At 53.5% G+C, this 18,294-nt stretch overlaps 1 long non-coding RNA gene across 1 annotated transcript; it reads left to right on the top strand.

Moving 5' to 3' along the window:
- The first annotated feature begins 1,448 nt into the window (after positions 1-1,448).
- LOC119099062 (uncharacterized) lies at positions 1,449-4,639 on the top strand. The gene is made up of 3 exons (XR_005094302.1): positions 1,449-1,539; positions 2,285-2,367; positions 4,301-4,639. It is a non-coding gene; the product is annotated as an uncharacterized LOC119099062 (long non-coding RNA).
- The last annotated feature ends 13,655 nt before the right edge of the window (positions 4,640-18,294 follow it).

Raw genomic sequence — 18,294 nt, 5'->3', positions numbered from 1 at the left:
TGTAAGGGGGATGCTTGCAGTTTTTCTCATGCATTTGCAGTGGGTGTTGTATGACATTTAAAAAATGTTGCCGTTAGGTACCTACAGACATGTTCCCCAACCCCCTAGAACAACACGTTTTCAGAGGCTTTGGGCATCAATTTAGCCTTGAAGGGGAAATCATTTCAAACATAAGGTTTTCCATACATCGGAACCTTAGTGTGTGGTAGATACCAGAGCATAAAAGGGTGTGTGCCACATTTGTATGGGTTTCAATTGAAATTAGCCATCCTGAAGATCATTCAGTATGTTACACAGTCCTGCCATCCTTAAGCAACCCTTCTAATTTTGTAAACCTTTCTAGTTTCTGATCTACACACCTGCAAAGGTGCGAATATTATTCGTGGTGACTATTTTCAAGGTCACCCAGGCACCCACAAACGCGTAAATGTCTTCAAATGCTGCCATTTCATTGGCCCATGAGGCGATTAAGGCAAGCCATCATATGACCGTTGCGTCGTTCATATCCGGCTTTGTGAATACATTTTCAGACGTAACCACCGTCGGTTGGCTCAAATCAATGTTGTACAAGATTACGTAAGTTGTTCAGTGCATTAGCATTAGCAGAGGAGTATTTTTCACATAGCTAAGACAATATTAATAGCCTTATTCGTCGAAGAAAAACCGGGAGAATAAAGATATAGTTGAATTGATATTTCGGCAACATGCCTATGTCGAAAAAGTAGCAGAAATAAATTCAAAATTGCCTGCTGGTGGCCCTACCCGATTTTTCAGCTTTTTTGGAAATAGAAAGCCAGTTTTTACAGGACACCAACTCTTAGAGGATTAAACAAAAAGTTATTGCTAGCCGTTACCACGATACGGTGCTTATCTAATAATTAGAATAGGCGACAATACGTGTACATGCAAACTAATTCAAGCAAGTAGGCGTCATGCATTACGCTTCATTCAAACATACAAACGAGTTGAGGTTAACAGGTATCACAGTCGCGCATCAATTATACATGCAAGCGATTTCAACTGAACAGACATCGCACATCACGCGTCAGGCGTCACTTCACATGTTAACTATTTTAAGCTAGCACACATCGCATATAAAGGCACATATCATGTTCGCAAAATCGGCCAGGATGAGCTTTGTATGTTAAAATTTGGTCGCTGATTTTTTGCAAGAATAGATTCAATTTTTCCCTACCTGGGTGGTCCTCTGCTCTGTGGACGACTTTGGGCTCTAAAAGGGGCATAGGGTCCATACCTCCCTCGATTTCAGCCTGAGCATGTTTTGCCAAAAAATGGTCACCGAAAGGGGTATTCCCTGTTTTGTTTGAGTCTATGTCGGGAAGTCCATACGTCCCTCACGTTTAAGATACAATGAACACCTCCGGGGCGCTAAAAACAAAAAAATACTTACTTAGTCCTTAGTTAATCTCCACCCACTGAATAATTTTTAGCATTGTCGCTGTTTCAGGTGATGTTATAGCTACTGGACATTGAAGCGATTGAAGACCAGAAAGCCTTAGTGCGACCGGCTTGATTCAGGTCAGTTGATGTCAGGAAAGTCAAATTATTTAGGAAATGACTACTCTGAAGAGGGTGTGAATCATTTGTGATATGTAGAATATGTTGTCATCAGCTCTAACCTAGCATTTCATGCATGCTTTTCTTTCTCTATCTACCCCATCACATTGTCCAACACCGCCAACACCACTGCATCGTCCGACCCCCACAAATATGCCACTACACTGCCTGGCTCCACCATCCCTATCAGTGCCTTAAGCAGTAGGATGTCATTACAGTGCATGACACCATGCACCCCACCACAATGTCTGGGTCTACCCATCCCACCATGGTGTCTGACCCCTCCAGCTCCATGCGAGTGTCGGCTCCATGCAGCTGACCCCATTGCCCTGCCAGTTTCACCAGTGTCTGATCCCGCCAACACCACCAATGTCTGCCTCCCCCCCCCCCCTACCATTGTGTGACCATAACAGCTCCTGCATGGTGCGTGACCTCAGTGTAACGCCGTTTTGGTATCTCATTCCACCATCCTCATCGCTGGTCTACGCAAGCACGTGTCGACTGTACCAGCCCCACTTTATTCTGCAACCAACGCCACCACCGCCTGCACCAACACCACTAACATATCGCGGCCTGCAATTATGTAGGTACACCCGCATCCGCGTTATTGAATGGTCTTGTCAACATTTAGTGCTCCTTCTCTGTGGCACCACCGGTGCATGGCGTCATTCTTTAATGAAACATGCAAAAACATTTCTGTTCTTAGGTGGCCTATATGTATACCATTGGGAGAGTTAAAGAAGTTTAGTCCTCTAAAAGAAGTCCTCCGGAAAGTTTACTGCAACAAAGGTAACTCGGGCTATATTTGGGATGCTTAAGGACTTACGCGCAACAGCATTTTCATATGCTATTTGCAATATGGAGCATGATATTCTTCGGGAAGGACAGATTTTGGGGCGTTCGGGTCAAGAGTTCGGGCTCATGGGTCCTCGAGAATATTTACCGCGGGCACGGCTACCCGAAGAACAATGAGAAGCATTGGCGATGGTGGAAATAGGCCTCGTAAGCAGTTTCCCTGCCAAATTCGAACAGGTGGGGTGCAGAAGTTGCTTTAAAAAGTTTTTAGTCACTGGCAGTCTCGGTTTTTTCATTGTATGTGAAATGTGTATGGCTTAGGATGCTTGCTGCAACATAGTTTCTTTAATTATTTCCCATGAATGGGACGATTGAACCAAGCCTTGGATCATTACTATATGTTGTTTTACGCATTTTACGACGGGATCAATGATATATATATATATATATATATATATATATATATATAATATACATCACCAACGCCGGTTTGTTTGCGCGGGAATCACCGACGCTTTCATGAGCGTGGGGTCCGGCCGCTCACTGAACATAGCTTGTGGTAGCGGGTTTGGCTGCCACATCCGGCTCCGGGCCATAACGGTGTTGCCAAAAATCCATCGAAGGGACACTAAGCATGGTTCTGGTCTGCGCACTCCGGGCAGACCAAAATGCCTGCGAAGAGACCTCGTCTGCGGGGCCTAGACAGACGAGTGTCTCGCAATGGCGTGGAGAAGCCCATCCGCAGCAAGGAGGGGTGTCGGTCTTCCAGCGTGTCACGTTGTCAAAAACAGTTGCGGCGTTCGTGTGCATTGGGGCTGCCTCCCATCTGTTTCGCGGCCAGTATCACGGTGTGACGTCGGATAGTTTCAAATGCGATGGTCAGGTCAGCGGTTTGGTTGTCTGGTCTTTTTGTAATTTTTGTTGATGCATTCACATATAGCGTGCAATCACACTCACAATACGCGCTCGATCCAAAATCATCTATCAAATATATCATAATGTTTGCATCATGGCGCACACTACCTTCATCCTGCACTACCCGCGATATGGCAGTGGTCAGAAAACTGTCCACTCTTACCAACCAGCCAGTAGACATACACTTGGGCTAGGGGGGCGTACTCGCCCGGGGGCTGGGATGACGGTCTGTGGGCCACCGCCGCCTGTCTGTCGTAGTTTCGTCATTTCTTATTGATGCATTGTTTGAGCTTAGAGGCAATAAGCTTTTTACCACAACTCGTTTCGGTTATGCCTCGCTGTCTTACGACTGTTAACCGTATGGCGTGCACGAACAGCATGGCATTGACAGGGCGTAGTAAGCCTAGGACATCAGGGCATGGACTCGCATCTGCCGCATGCGGTCAGCGATGATACTGGAACTGTTGCTCTTCTCTAAATCGATTCCCATCGCAGCTGTGCGTGCATGGCTACAGGAATGAAGACAGGCACGCCATAGTTTGCCAACGGGCGCGCGTACCATGCATGAGGGCCGTCCGAATCACGGTAGCTGCTGATCGCGTTGACGATGAATGTTGGCGACTCTGCTGTTGTTGGCCTAATTTCAGGTTAAGTTCGGCTGCGTGGCTAGAGCTTAGTACGATTTATTGTTGTCCCCCTCTCTCCGCCCCCATCGCCGCCCCATCACTTCCTTCTTCTTGACGGCAGTGCATGAGCTCTAACAAGATGGGTAATATGTACGCGGACGGGAGGCCTGTGGCCTCCGATATTCATTCACGGATTTGCCGCGAACTGGAAAGCTATCTTTCGGGACACGACTATTGCACAGCTATTTTAATTCCACCACCCGTGAGCCATCAGCGTGGTGCATGCCCACGCTTCTGAACACAAGCACAACTTTCTTTCACGTGGGGGTCACAATCCTGTTCTGAACTGAAATTTCTCATATCTCACCCCTTTTTCGGCTTTCCAGATTACTCCCCGAGAGCGACACTCGTTAAGGATGCGAGTATTTGAAGTTCCGCTTTCAAGCATTGGACGGCCTGCAAATTACCATTGGAGCCAAACTGTATACATTTTCTAGATGATCTTAAATACGGAGCGGTATTCTAAAGATGTAGTTGTGCAGTGTGTAGTTGGTAGATTACGAAACAACGGAGCGAGAATACAGTTGGCGTTCCGTTTTGGGTCAGTTATTTTGTTTTCCTTTTTCCATGTTTTAAAGTCGCTGTGCTTTATGCTCAGGATCGAAGCAAAATGTACAGGGGTAGGCTGCGATGTGATGCGTGTTGTATAAAACCAATAAACCAAATATGGCATCTCTGTCTGCAAAGGGAAAAATCTGGACGAGGTCGACTACCTCAACAGCGCACCAATGGCAGAAGAGGACGATCCGGAGGACATGGGTGAAGACGATTGTGTGGTGGAGGTCGCAAATGTCCTACCTGGACAAAAAGCCAAGAGGGGAAGGGAGACTTGTTTCCGGAGGAGACATCTTCACATCGAGAGACTAACAATGACGCTCAGGAAAAAAAACACCACTGGCAAAAAAGACGTATTGCCTGGTGCAATGCGGAAAAGGCAGCTGTGATGAGGCAGCTTGGCATGTTTGTTAGCCACATGGAGGTTTCTGGCCAAGCTGCATGCTTACGTGCCCTGTCAGCAGAAAATGCTCCGTCCTAGCGCTCATGGAGAGATGTTAAATCCATGTCCATAACGTGATTGTTAGAGCACGTCGTAAGGCGAAATGAGTCTCAGTGACTTACACATTAGATGTCGACTTCGTTCACGTTTGGATGATGCTCGCTAGTAAATTTCGCAACGACAAAAACGATCTCCTTGTTGTTGCTCCCGTTTATAGTAGCAATCTGTGTAGGTGGAGCTGATGAACGGTGAAAAAGCAGTGCTCACCAAGGGCAGTATGGCGAGATTTGCAATTCTGGGCGGGAGATGACACCTAAGCACGGAAATAGACCCACCCCATTGGTAAAAATGCGTTATACCTGAATGTCAGTTTGGAAGCAAATTAGGTGTGTCATTCTCCTGTCGCATCTTTCCAATACAGGATTCAATGCAAATGCTTCTTTCTCTACGTCATTTTTGAGATCCGTTGGCAAATCTGACACCACTACACTTAACCAAAGCACACTTGTTACATTGGGAAGTGGTGGGCCACAGGGGCCTTTGACTAGTTTTTGAAGACTGGAATGGGCGCGTGGGCGTCGAGCACGAAATCTCGCATCAGCCAAACAGCCGACATGTTTATGAGGCAGCTCGTTTGGCTTCAGTGACTGACTGCAATGACTGTAACGACTGACTCATTGATTTTAGTGTTGCACGGTCCTCCTTCCTCGGTCAGCAGCTGATAGCTACATCCCGCCGCACCATAGATTCCACTTGTATGAAGAACGTGCATATGCGTAATTGACACGTATATAAAAAACCCAACACACGCAAGCCGTGGGAAAGGCACATTTAACAGGTAGCGTGAGCACGTGACTCACAGTTACACCAACAGCGAACCATTAACCCACACTCAGTCGCATAAGAGGCCATCATTAAGTAGACCGCTGCATTGACGCCGGCACAAGCCGTATCCCAAGAGCGGGCTACAAACTGTGTACCCCACCAATCGAGGCCGCCGCGCACTCGCGCCGCCAGTCACATCCACAGCATTAGAGGCTGTGTACTGTCGCCCTAAGACACCGGGGTTCGCGAGCAGGGTCGAGCAACATGGGCTTTGTATACTGACTGGAACGCCGACAGTGTAGAGGAGACTGTCGGAGTCACCTGCGAATGAGATGAACGGCGGCTGCCCACCGAAGCACCTGAAACTGCAGTAGCTCGGTCAGCAGATAAACAGTTCCAGCAGCACCTCGAGTCAATTTTTCCACCGCTGTCTGGCGCGTCGCCTCCGTTGCCCGCTCCTCAGCCCCGGCCGCCCTCTGCTGCAACCGTTGCAACAGCAGAAGCTTCGGGAAAAACCGCCGTCGAGTAGTGTGCCGCCGACCGGGTCATTGATGATGCTTTAGCACTATTAGCACTATTAGTGCTAAAGGGTCATGGAAACCCAAAAGGCGTTGGTTGCCCTTTCTCCTACTCTTACCGGGCCGTTGGGGACGGAAAACATTTAGTGTCCCGGGTGTCCAGCCGTCGGGGCAAACACTCATCGGGTAGTTTAATGAACTGCAGTCATTTGTTATGCGGTCCGAGGCGATTCCACAGCATGGAGCCAATGTCGTATGGAGGTCGATGGAGCCAAAATCCGTTGGTGATATCAACCCGCCTGGGGAGGGCTTTTTCATGAAGAGTGTTCAGCAGGTATTAACATGGCGTATGCTACTATTTATCCGACTTGATTTAGACTTTAACGGGACGGCCGGAAAGTGCACCATGATAAAATAGAGTAAAACGATTTTTATATTATAGATGAATGATTTAAGCAGCAGAAAGCCTACAATCCGCCGTTATTTGCCTATATCTGAACGCAAACCAACAGCCTGACGCGCAAGCAGGAGCGCAGGGAGGGAAGGCCACAGGGGGCACGTTCCCCCTGCCTAAGGTTTCAGGGGACCCGAAGGGCCTCGGGATTTACGATTAAGGGCCTGATTTGAGGGCCCAAAGGCCAGAAAGGTCGGCTGGAAGACTGTTCAGAGCCCCGGCCGGCACAATGGGGCACTCCAATGCCAGCGATATTTTTGTTTGGGGGGGGGGGGCTTTCACCATTGGGGAGCCCTTTATCAACCTTGTGCGTGCCCCTGGCCCATTGCCAAGGCTCTGGCTGCGCGCTTGTGCACAAGGTAGCATATTGATATCTGGCCGTGTTTGGTTTGTCGCCGTCATCTTTCAAAGGTGGCCGCGACACTGGTTTATGAGATGGTCGTTGCCTCGCTGATTAATTAACATGTTGGTTTCAAGCGAAACATTTGTCGACAAATATCCAAAACAGACTGTTCGACATCGTCTCTCACCGGTAAAGGGGCCCTCAGTTTCCCAGCAACCCCCAAGGAGTCCTTCTGAATGATGTTCGAGGCCCCCGACCTGAAAGCCTTTGTCCCTTTGTCCTTAATTTCTAGGTGCATTCATAATTTCCTGGTCCTCAATACACAGCTGAATATGACAGAAAAGTCACACACGGTCCTCTGTTATCACTATGTCCTCGGTATTTTCAATTGCCAGTGTAAGCTAAAGATGGCAGCTTTACCCCTCGAGCGACCCATCCTGTTCTTAAATGGCCAAATGGCTGCATGGCCTTCCAATTTGGCTGCGATGCCGCCATTCGTTCGGGTGGTTCTCGGTAGTGACGGCTGAGTCAGGTGTCCCGTAAAGCACGGCACACAAGTATGTGTGTGTGTGTGTGTGTGTGTGTGTGTGTGTGTGTGTGTGTGTGTGGTGTGTGTGTGTGTGTGTGTGTGTGTGTGTGTGTGTGTGGTGGTGTGTGTGGTGTGTGTGTGTGTGTGTGTGGTGTGTGTGTGTGTGTGTGTGTGTGTGTGTGTGTGTGTGTGTGTGTGTGTGTGTGTGTGTGTGTGTGTGTGTGTGTGTGTGTGTGTGTGTGTGTGGTGTGTGTGTGTGTGTGTGTGTGGTGTGTGTGTGTGTGTGTGTGTGTGTGTGTGTGTGTGTGTGTGTGTGTGTGTGTGTGTGTGTGGGTGTGTGTGTGTGTGTGTGTGTGTGTGTGTGTGTGAGTATATATGCATGTATTCATAAATATATGTATATGACCCATATATGCATATACATAATATATATATAGATAGATAACCAGAACATCAACGGACGAAATCCGATAATTTTTTGGACCCGTTTCCTTATGGCGACTCACAACTCTGCCCATTGTGAGAAATCGACAACCGTTCATACAACTGGGCGAAGAGGCCGATAGGCCCGATGGCAGTATGGATTCGATGTCGCGGATAAAAACATTTTCCTTTGCACGCAATCATCTCATGCTGAACGGCATGAATTTTCGAAAACTACCTGCGCTTCGGGTGTTCTTTCGACGTTGGTGCTGTACCAAGATCTAACGTGGAAGCAATCACCGACAGCTTTGTGCTCGTATAGTGCCCCCGAAACGACACGTCCTCAAACAGCAATATAGCACGTGACTGGGCGGCATTCCTTCGAACAGCCCCGGCACGAGACGGCTGACCCACGTGACCACGGGGCCGTGTGATGCTCACCCTGACAGGCACGGTAGGTCACGCACGTCTCCTGGCCGGAGCAGACCACGTGACTGGGCGGGCAGACGACGCCGCAGGCGTCGGCGGGCGACTGGCAGCGGTCGGTGATGACGCAGAAGCTGAAGCACAGCCACCGCGGACCGTCAGTCGGCAGCGACAATCGGTGCAGGGGGGGGGGGGGGCGTGCTAGGAATATTGGTCCGGGGTCAGAAAGAAGTGGATTGGTAGGGGGACTTTGAAGCTCGTGCTAGTGGTTTTGGTCCGGGACGTGGAAGAAGTGGATCGGTCGGGGGGGGGGGGGGAGGGGATTATGAGGCTCGTGCTATTGGTTTTCGTCAGCGGGGAAGAATTGGACCAACGGACGCTCCCGCCAGCGCGACAAAAGCAGGCTGTTTAAGGCCGTGGACTGTAAATAAACTTTACTACGTTGCCGCCCACACGCCTGCCGTCATGATTTCAAAATTAAATTAATTGAAGTGAAAGGACAATGGCCGCCTGACGATAGTAAGACCAAAAATTTAGGACGACTTGTGAGTTGCAACTGCAGAACTGTCAACGTTAGGCGTCAGATCACGTTGAATGCCTTAAAACATTTTGTCGCAAGGTGGTTGCGGTATTTCAAATAAAGCACTTACACTTGGTCGATTTCACAGCTATCTAGAGGCCCTGGTACCGTTGAGGTCTGGAAAACAAGTCATGTGGTAAATTTTCGCCGACCTGAAACCGTGTAATCGCGACTCAATGCGCTATGAGTCATGAGTCACAAACGCCGAACCTGACCATGGACGCATAACATACTAGACCATTTCCTTATAGACACAGGATCATAGTCTGCCGTGATGAGGTGAGTGTGGTCCTCGTATGCAAGCCAACACCTAGCCAGCAAGCGTATTTTGTTACCGTGCGGCCGGTTGCATAGCACCTCAACATGGACCGCCCACGAACCGGACCGGCCGAGAGTGGGCACCGCAACAGTCGCACACTAGCCGGCACACAGTGCTCGACAACCACCTCGTGCCAGTGCCCTCGCACGTGACATGCTCTCGGGTGTCATCACCCGAGTGCCCCAACCACCACCATTAACAGAAGAACACCGATCAAAAAGTGACCACGCGCTCGCATTGTGACACTGTGTGCACGGCTCGCAGGCAAATTCCGCTGTGCTCTGCCATCATCGCTCCGAGACAGAAAAACAAGCACACGCCTTCTGAAAAATGGCAACGAGTAAAAATTGTCCGGCCAAAACGTCGCCGGCTGTCGTGGCCGCGCTCCGGGCCGCATGCAGCGGGCGTCAGCGTCGGCGGCGCGCGGCGGCTGCGTCGCGCGGCGCCGCCACCGCTGGCAGCGTGGCCGGCGGTCGCACCAGGACCGGCTGTGCACGGTGTGCCTCAGCGACCGCCGTCCCAAAACGGGCCCCGCAAGCGCGCGCGCGCAAAAATTCAGACGGTGTCGGCAGGTCTGGTGGCGGGTGGCGCTCCGGAGGCGGAGGAGGCGCGCACGGGTCGACGGCCGCGCCCTGCTGGTACGTTACCTGCGCCGTGGTGGAAGGCTCGGAGCCGGAGGCGTTCAGGGTTATGGGGGTCTCGGCGGAGGTCAGCTCGGGTGAGGAGGACCAAGGGCTCACTTCGGTGCCAAGCGAAGTGTTCGTGCTGGCAGTGGTTTCCTGCGATGTCCAGGTCTCGTCAGTGCCGGAAGTGGTTTCCTGCCATGTCCAGGTCTCGTCTGTGCTGGCAGTGGTCTCCTGCGATGCCCAGGTCTCGTCCGTGCCGGAAGTGGTTTCCTGCGATATCCAGGTCTCGTCTGTGCTGGCAGTGGTTTCCTGCGATGTCCAGGTCTCGTCCGTGCTGGCAGTGGTTTCATGCGATGTCCAGGTCTCGTCCGTGCTGGCAGTGGTTTCCTGCGATGTCCTGGTCTCGTCCGTGCCGGAAGTGGTTTCCTGCGATGTCCAGGTCTCGTCCGTGCTGGCAGTGGTTTCCTGCGATGTCCTGGTCTCTTCCGTGCCGGAAGTGGTTTCCTGCGATGTCACGGTCTCGTCTGTGCCGGAAGTGGTTTCCTGCGATGTCCAGGTCTCGTCCGTGCCGGAAGTGGTTTCCTGCGATGCCCAGGTCTCGTCCGTGCCGGAAGTGGTTTCCTGCGATGCCCAGGTCTCGTCCGTGCTGGCAGTGGTTTCCTGCGATGTCCTGGTCTCGTCCGTGCCGGAAGTGGTTTCCTGCGATGTCCTGGTCTCGTCCGTGCCGGAAGTGGTTTCCTGCGATGCCCAGGTCTCGTCCGTGCTCACTTGGGTGACGTCAGATGTTACTGCTGTGGGTGTCGAGGTCGTTACTTGGCTGTGCCACGTTGAGGTCCCTGCGCCGGATGTTGCTGTTGCGGCGTCTCGGTCAGTGGTGGCAGTCACGGCAGCTGAGGTCAGATCGGTGGTCGTTGTTTCTTCATCGCCCGGAACCAGACTATTGGCTCCAACTGAGCTCGAAAAGCTGTCGGTGGAACTTGAAGTCGGTAATCCATCGGTTGTGGTCTGTGATGACAAGGCTGGTGACCCATCGGTTGTGGTCTGCTGGGAGGTCATAGATTCTTCAGTTGTCATCTGCGGTAAGGTCGATGACCCATCGGTTGTGGTCTGCTGGGAGGTCATATATTCTTCAGTTGTCATCTGTGGTAAGGTCGGTGATCCATCGGTTGTGGTCTGCTGGGAGGGCAGCGATTCTTCAGTTGTCATCTGTGATAACATCGGTAATCCATCTGTTGTGGTCTGCTGGGAGCTCAGTGATTCTTCAGCTGTCATCTGTGGTGAGGTCGGTGATTCATCGGTAACGTTTTGTTGCGAGGTCGGTGATTCATCAGTTGTGTTTTGTTGTGGGGTCATTGACGCATCGGTTGTGGTCTGTGGCAATGTCGGTGAACCATCGGTTGTGTTTTGAGGCGAAGTCAGTGATCCATCGGTTGTCATCTGCGGTGAGGTCGGTGATTCATCGCTTGTATTTTGTTGTGAGGTCGGTGATTCATCGGTTGTGTTTTGTTGTGGGGTCATTAACCCGTCGGTTGTGGTTTGTGGCACCATCGGTGAGCCATCGGTTGTGTTTTGAAGCGAGGTCGGTTGTCCATCGGTTGTCATCTGTGGTGAGGTCGGTGATTCATCGGTTGTGTTTTGTTGTGGGGTCATTAGCCCGTCGGTTGTAGTCTGTGGCAATGTCGGTGACCCATCGGTTGTGTTTTGTTGTGGGGTCATTACCCCATCGGTTGTGGTCTGTGGCAATGTCGGTGAACCATCGGTTGTGTTTTGAAGCGAGGTCGGTTGTCCATTGGTTGTGTTTTGAGGTGAGGTCAGTGATCCATCTGTTGTCATTTGTGGTGAGGTCGGTGATTCATCGGTCGTGGTTTGAGGCGAAGTCAGTGATCCATCGGTTGTGTTTTGCTGTGAGGTCAGTGACCCATCGGTCGTGGTTTGAGGCGATGTCGGTGATCCATCTGTCGTGTTTTCAAGCAAGGTTTGCGATCCACCGATTGTGGTTTGTGGTGAGAGCGGCAATCCATCAGTTGTGGTCTGTGGTGATGTTGATAATCCATCGGATGTACTTTGTTTTGAGGTTGGTGATCCATCGGTTGTCATTTGTGGTAAGATCGCCGTCAGTCCCGTTACCTCTTCAGTGGCCGCGCTGGACGGATCGGTCGTTCCCTGTGATAAATTTGACGCCGATCCTGTCGTTTCCAGCGTCGTGCTGGGCATTTCCGTCGCGCCGTCAGTGGACGCAGCTGATCCTTCCACCGTCGTGTGCGTAACGTCCTCTGTTGTGACGCCGCTCCCCGCGGCGTTCCCACTTACAGCGATCAGGCAAGTACCCTCGAGAACGCAGCTGTCGTTGGCCAGACAGAACACGAGCCCGAGACCGCAGACGATCTCGCGCTTGGCTCGGCAGGCGGCGTGTGGCTGGCACTCGCCCGTGCTCATGCAGTAGACGAGGCCGGGCGGGCAGGCGGATGGCGCTGGCGAGCCGGTGGTAGGCGCCGGAGAGCCGCACTGGTCGTGGCGCCGGCACTCTCCCGCCGCCGCGCAGTACACCTCGCCCGGAGCGCAGACGAGCGGCAGGCGACAGCGGTCCTCGGGCAGGCAGGCGCCGGCCGGTCCGCAAGCCCGCAGACCGGCCGGGCAGGCCGGACCGCGCCCCGGCCGCCGGCACTGCCCGGCCGGCTGGCAGCGCCGCAGCCGCGGGCAGTACACCTCCCCCGGCGGGCAGGGCCGTTCGCCTCCGCCGGGCTCGGCACACTCGGCGTGCGGCGTGCAGTGGCCGGCGGAGATGCAGTATGTCTCCCCCAGTGGGCAGACCCTCCCGCTGCCGCTGGGGCCGGCGCAAGCGGCGTGTGACGCGCAGCGGCCGGTGGAGGCGCAGAACATCTCCCCCGGAGGGCAGGGCCCCTCGCCACTGCCGGGCTCAGCACACGCGGCGCGTGGCGTGCAGCGGCCGGTGGAGGCGCAGAACATCTCCCCCGGAGGGCAGGGCCCCTCGCCGCTGCCGGGCTCAGCACACGCGGCGCGTGGCGTGCAGCGGCCGGTGGAGGCGCAGAACATCTCCCCCGGCGGGCAGGGCTCCTCGCCGCCGCCGGGCTCAGCACACGCGGCGCGTGGCGTGCAGCGGCCGGTGGAGACGCAGAACATCTGGCCAGGGGGGCACGCGGTCGTGTCGGCGCAGCGTCCGGGCGCCGTGCAGCCGCCGGTCTGCATGCAGTAGATCTCGCCGCGGCGACAGGGACCGTCGCCGGCGGCGGCGCAGAGCGGCGCCGACAGACAGGTGCCGGTGTGCGGGCAGAGGGAGAGGGGGACGGCACAGGCAGCGGCGGGACAGGTCAGCGACGGGAGCTGGCACCGGTCGGCAGCCAGGCAATAGGTCAGCGGGGCCGGGCAGCGGCGGCCGCCCTCCAGCTGCTCCTAGAGGACACACAGGAGCCGGCGTGAGCGCGCGGCGCGCCGGGGGACGGCAGCGCACGGACCGGCTCAGCAGGACGGGGGGTGGGCCCGCCCGTGACGCCTGCAGCAGGCCGACTGTCTGCAACGCAGGCGGGATGCGCAGAACACGACTCGGCAAGCATGGATGCGGCGTGGCTAAAACTAGTTGTGAAATACACACGGTATGTACAAAGTAGCACGTAGTGGAGAAGCCAAGAGATTCTTTGGAGCCATGCCCACTCCCCGCCCTCTGGTGGCAAGGGTCACCGTGGGGTGAGGGTATGAGTTCTTTCTGACGGTGTAAGAGGCCTGTAAGGTTTATAAAACATCAAAAAAAAAAAACGGGCTCCGATGCATCATGCATCTCAATGGGGTCTGGAACCTTAAAAGGTGCCCCGAATCCCTTCCCTCCCGCAAAAAGGCCTTCGAGCGGCGAATACCCTTGGCTGGAAGGGCCCCTGTTGACCCAATTTGACACCTGTCGAGATGAAATCCCGACTGTGTCGCTGGTAGTAGGTAACTAAGTGCATAAGGCAGTTGTTCATGTGACTTTGACTTACAGTCCTAAGCAGCGAGAAAATAAACATATAAACTTTTCTTAGGGCGTTAATGGTGCGGGAGTGCTCCACATTTGCATGGGGTTTTGAACTGAAATAGCCATTTAAAGATCACTTGGTGCGGGTCAAGCCCTTGACAACCCGATGTTCTCAAGACCTAAAGCCTTCTAGTTTTTTAGCTACATGCCTGCGGATATGTGCAGATTATTTCGTGCAGACCATTTCAAGGTCACTAGGCATACATGATACCACAGAAACGTGATTTAAACCCTACCATCCCATTGGCCATCGGCATTTAAGCCCGAAAAGGAGATAGCCGTCGATCTTTTTCTATCTAGCGTCAAAGATCACGGTTGCCAAGTGCAATGGACGTCGATCGGACGCCAATTAGTATTTGCCAGACCACTCAACTTAACATCACAGATTGCGCTTTGTTTTACATGATATATGAAGTTGGACATGGTTGATAGTTATTGATGGAATAAGACATAAAATCGAATAATATAAGAAGGGCGTCATAACCCCGAGTGTATGAATACAAGTAAAAACCTTGAACTCACGATAAACATGCAAGAGTAGTACGAGAAAAAGCCAAAACGCGAGCAAACAACGATATTTCGTATAGCAAACGCCCATAGCACCGCCACGGCCACCTTTCGGGAGATTAAAGTACTACAAGTGTGCGCTAGGGTGGTAATTTAACCCGGCTGGTTCGGCAGCACCTGAACGTCATACAAATGTTGCATGACGCAACCAAACAATGACGTATTAAGAAGCATGGTTACGAAGTAGAGAAATGGCATTGTCTAGAGCAGCGTTTCGTACTAAAAAGTATTCCAAATTGAGTTCATTACATCTCATGTTTGCTTCGATATCTTCAAATGCGGAACATTCCCTTCAAGCCCCATCAAAACTATCTTTGATACAAGTAGCGTACTTCGTTTACTCGAAACTACCATGAACTTGTAAAGACACGAATTATGCAAATGGAGCGATGCAAGTAAAATTATTAATTGCAAGTGCATTTGACGCAAGACTGCATGATTATGGCCGGCTCATGCTAATGTAAGAGGTAATAAGCAGTTCTATTGCATATTGCGCAGCACTTCGTGGCTAAACGCTCATCAATACGAGTAATGTTGCAATCAGTAAAAGGGATCCATGACATGGGCAGCATATTCAGCTAAATGAAGACAAATCCAAACGCTCTCTACGTCCAACAAGCCGAATACAAGGGAGACAAAATACGTAGGAACCAATGTATGATGAGTGTCAAAACCACTTATGATCATCTCCGTTCCAGCAGGCCACACACTGACTGCAAGGAGCACGCCTTCCTGCGGAGAAAAAGGCACTCGGAGGGCTAACAGGCCCGATGTGCAGCACGCACGGCACGCGGGGCCGGAGCTGGCGGCCACGGCCGGGCCACCCACCTCGGGCCGGCAGGCACCCGGCACGCAGCCTCCCTCAGCCACGCAGTAGACGGAGCCGAGCGGGCAGGCGGCGCGGCCGGGCCGCGGGCAGCCGCGCGCCGCCGGCTCGCAGCGCTCCGACCCCAGGCAGAAGACGGTGCCGGCCGGGCACCGGGTCCTGCAACGGGCAGGCGGGGAGACGGTGTCACGGCCAGCGCGGCAGGAGAGGCGCCCGGCCGCGAGCACGGCAGTGACTCGCCGCGCCGAGCTCGCCGCATGGGATGCATGACGATGGAACAAAGATGTCGATGTCCTAAGCTAAGATGTCGTGGGCTGACACACAGACGCACACACAACAACGGGAGCAAAGGATTTAACTAAAGTGGTGTCGGTGCCTTCCAATAAGGACTACGCGTGACGAACATTGTTCCGATCTACATGGCTCTCAAAAGAGAGACAAACTGTTCAACAAGGTGTCTTACATTGCATGCATACGCGTGGTACAAGTCCATTATGAAAATGATGGACGAACTGCTGTCGCTGCTTCTCCTTACAGGCTGCCCACGACCTTTATGCCACGGCGTTGTGTATTTGCCTCCCTTCAATGACCGCTGTGGGACTCATTCCTGACGAGACGTGTGTAGGTGTGCTCACACAATAGGATCGATGCGTACTGACTTGCGGCGTTGCACCGATGGTCGGAAGCGGACACAGTCGCAACAGAACACCTGACGCGTTGAGTGGTGGCAAGGCAGACCGACAGCACGTCTCCGTAGCAACGCAGCAACAATTACACGGATACGAACCACGTCGATACTCGGCAATGACGTCATGAGCTCATGCCCCAGCACAGCACCGAGCCTGAAACGCCTGCTCGGCACGGCAGCGGACACCGGCCGGTCCCGGGCTCGACAACGGACACCGGCCGGTTCCAGGCTCGACAGCGGACACCGGCCGGTCCCGGACACGGCAGCGGACACCGGCCGGTCCCGGGCTCGACAGCGGACACCGGCCGGTCCCGGGCTCTGCGCCCGGTCAGCCGGCAGAGCCCCTGCGCCTCTGACCGTGCCGCGGACGCATCACGCCAGGACCGGGATAACCCGGTCGACATGAACGTCACATGTCCCGCCCCAGCGTCGCGTTGGGGCTGTGGAGCCGGCAGTGGTTTAGCGCTGTTCAAGCCAGCGACGTTCGGGTGCATGGGGTTGCGACTCGACCAGCGCGTGCCTGACAGAACATGTCCGCAGCCGCCAAGAGTGACCCGCCCAGCGCGGCGGCAGCTCGTGGATTACCACTGTCCAGAGTCGGAGGACATGCCATCTGATGGCAGGGCATCGCTGAGCGAAATACCAACCCTTGCGTTGGTCACGTTGAGTTCAGAAAAGACTGTGAGTTGTGAAATAATGGCAAGGAACCTGACAGCCCTTGAACACTAGCTGCGGGAAGTGGTAGCTTGGACATTCCACGTCAACTCAACCACTTAAAGCGCAGTTTTACCGACCACCATCTCAGGTCTTGACCAAACCGAGTATGTGGGGTTATGTTGTACCCTGATCACGATTCAAATACTTAGACCTCTGCGCACAGGCTTTTTTCGTTGGTGATTTCAGAAAACAAGGCATTAACTTAAGTTGCTTAATAATACGATGATGGCTTCGCAGCCAAAGACATTTGCTATCAGAAAACGTTATTACGTATGCGATAGATTTCCCTAATTGGCAATATACAGACAAAATGAATTATTGACATCATTATTGGATATGCATTTTGAATACCAAAACTCAATTTTCCCAGTGTTTTGTATGTTTCCCAATGTTTTGGATTGTAGTTCAACTTTACATCGGCAATTATCAACAGAAAAGTGGCGACTCGCAAAACACTCGCGCTGCGAGAATGTGATCATGGCCGGGCTGAGCGGCGTGGTGACTAGCCCCTTCAGGCGGTGACCGTGGTGACCAGCCCCCTCAGGTGATGACCGTGGTGACCAGCCGAGCTCGGGTAATGACCGTGGTGACCAGCCGAGCTTGGGCGGTGACCGTGCTGACCAGCCCCCTCAGGTGATGACCGTGGTGACCAGCCGAGCTCGGGCAATGACCGTGATGACCAGCCCCCTCAGGCGATGACCGTGGTGATCAGCCGAGCTCGGGCGATGACCGTGCTGACCAACCGAGCTCGGGCGATGACCAGCCGAGCCCGGGCGGTGACCGTGCTGACCAGCCCAGCTCGGGCGATGACCGTGCTGACCAGCCAAGCTCGGGTGATGACCGTCATGACCAGCCCCCTCAGGCGATGACCGTGGTGAGCAGCCGATTTCAGGCGATGGCCGTACTGACCAGCCCCCTAAGGCGATGACCGTTCTGACCAGTCCCCTCAGGCGATGACCTCACTCACCAGCTGCCCGCGGGCGGCAGCAGCTCTCCGCTGCCGCAGCTGCCGGACCGCTTGCAGCGCATCTCGGTCATGCAGAACACGTGGTCGGGCTCGGTGCAGATGCGGTCGGCGATGGTCGCGTCGCACAGCTCGCCAGCGCCCAGGCATCGCTGCTGCCCCACACAGTACGTCTGCCTGCGGGTAGGGACCCCGCGCGGGGGCAGGGGTTACGCTTGTCCGCCAAGAGGGGAAACAATTGTGTACCCATGGAAAGGGAGGGGGCAGTCGACGGTGGGAGGCAATGTACGAAACTCAGAGCAGGGGTTACGCTTGCCCGCCAGGAGGGGAAACAATTGTGCACCCATGGAAAGGGAGGGGGCAGTCGATGTTAGGAGGCAGTGTACGAAACTCAGAATTTGTGTTAGTGTAAAAGCATGGTTCATCCTTCGAACTGTCCTTTTCTCGCTGCCTCTACAAATATCTGGCGGAGACGGTGTATCATCGAACCCACT

The sequence above is a fragment of the Pollicipes pollicipes genome, unplaced genomic scaffold, assembly GCF_011947565.3.
Source record: "Pollicipes pollicipes isolate AB1234 unplaced genomic scaffold, Ppol_2.1 Scaffold_4740;HRSCAF=5597_pilon_pilon_pilon, whole genome shotgun sequence".
Classification (NCBI taxonomy): Eukaryota; Metazoa; Arthropoda; class Thecostraca; order Pollicipedomorpha; family Pollicipedidae; genus Pollicipes; species Pollicipes pollicipes.
Note: the sequence above shows the minus strand (reverse complement) of the source record. Positions and strands in the feature narration are given on the sequence as shown.